This window comes from Macaca nemestrina, chromosome 13 (genome assembly GCF_043159975.1).
Source record: "Macaca nemestrina isolate mMacNem1 chromosome 13, mMacNem.hap1, whole genome shotgun sequence".
In the NCBI taxonomy this organism is placed as follows: domain Eukaryota; kingdom Metazoa; phylum Chordata; class Mammalia; order Primates; family Cercopithecidae; genus Macaca; species Macaca nemestrina.
Genome location: NC_092137.1, coordinates 110,062,923 through 110,064,666, shown reverse-complemented (window position 1 = coordinate 110,064,666; position 1,744 = coordinate 110,062,923).

The window sequence follows — 1,744 nt, the reverse complement described above, 5'->3', positions numbered from 1 at the left end:
TTAGCCTGGCATGGTGGCGAACACCTGTAGTACCAGCTACTAGGGAGGCTGAGGCACAAGAATCACTTGAACTCAGGAGGCAGAGGTTGAAGTGAGCTAAGGTCACACCACTACACTCCAGCCTGGGTGGCAGAGTAAGAATCTGTCTCAAAAAAAAAAAAAAAAAAAAAAAACAATTTAGTTTATTTTACAACGATAAAGTCATTACATCTTAACACAGTCTTCAAGAAGAAACCATTTTCCAAAATAAGTAGCAGCGTGGCAACAGTTTGTACTGCTGTGAAAACACCTAACATCTCTGCACCTCAGACAGCAGGGTTCTCACGCCTGCATCTGCGTTCAGTGGGCTAGAGAGCCGTGGCTGAAGTTTATGAAAGAAGTCCGACCCCACACTGATATACAAGTAGGAAGCAGTATTTTCATTGTGTTTTCAGATCATTTTAGGTATTCTCTGTTGCCAAATGTAACAAGTGGCACTTCCGTACAGGCTGTCTGCAACGCAGAGACTGCGCTCTGGTCGACGGGCCTTTCTGCCCCAATTCATTCTGAGTCGACTGGTCCGTCCTGCACTTGAATGGCTTTTACCAGCACACGATTTTGTAATCACACATTGGTTAGAAAACACTGGTTCAGAATTATGAGCAACTTCCACATTTCGTTCTATATCAAAAAACAAACAAAAACACATCAATATCACCATTGATCACATGAGAAAGTGGTGGACACAAGATTTTTATATTTTAATACTCATTGGAAAGCTCAAATGTCTGTCATTGGGAATAATGTAAGGTACTTTCCTTGAGATGAAAGTCATTTTGTTCATTTTTCAGGCCACACCTGCAAATACCTCCATCTGAAGTGGCATCGTTTGCAAGTCATTCTTTCTATAAAGGCGACCGTTAGTGGAAGAAGTGGTTCTGCAGGTTCATAGCTCAGAGGCACCAGTGCTCTCTCAAGATAACCATAAAATCCGCAGAAGACGCACCTGTGCACACTTCCTGTTTCTCACTCAGAACATTCCAGAAGGAAACCTGAATCCCGATGCCGCAGTGGGACTGAAGTTTGCTCTCACCCACACAATAAACCCAGCGAACTCCCCCAGCCCCCACCCCGAGGCCACAGCCTTGGTCCTCTGTCTGGTCTAGGAGGGCTCCTGCAGCTCCAGCCTAACAGGGAAAAGCAGGCACCCACATGTCAGAAAGCCCTCCCAAAGCCTGGCGAGCACTTCTGCTTATGTGCCAGCTAAGTGCGTTTGAGAAGGATACAACCAGCTGTACGGCAGGCAGCGAGGTACCCAGCAAATACTCAGGGTTCATGTTACTGAGGAAGGAAGGTGAACAGCGAGATACCCAGCAAGTACTCAGGGCTCACGTTATGGTGAGGAAGCCAGGCAGATAATGAGGTACCCAGCAGGGTTCACGTTTCCGAGGAGGAAAGGAGGGTGAAGACAAGGGGGATGGAACAGCCTGTCATAAGCTTTAGCATTTACAAGGCTCACTGAAGATTATCCGATTTGATCTTAACAGCTCACAAGATAGGCAGAGGCACGGCTCTTTCACTTCATAAAGAGATCCCGAGAACTGATGATGACCGCGTGCTCTTCCCACAGGCTCCCAGAAATCATTCTCAAATCATCTCTCAGTTGTATACATGTGATAGTATCTCAGTCACGTCCCCTCTCTGCAGGGGAATTTTAATGCCGCCCTGCTGTTGCTTCACACCCCTGCCCTCTCCTGCATGTCAG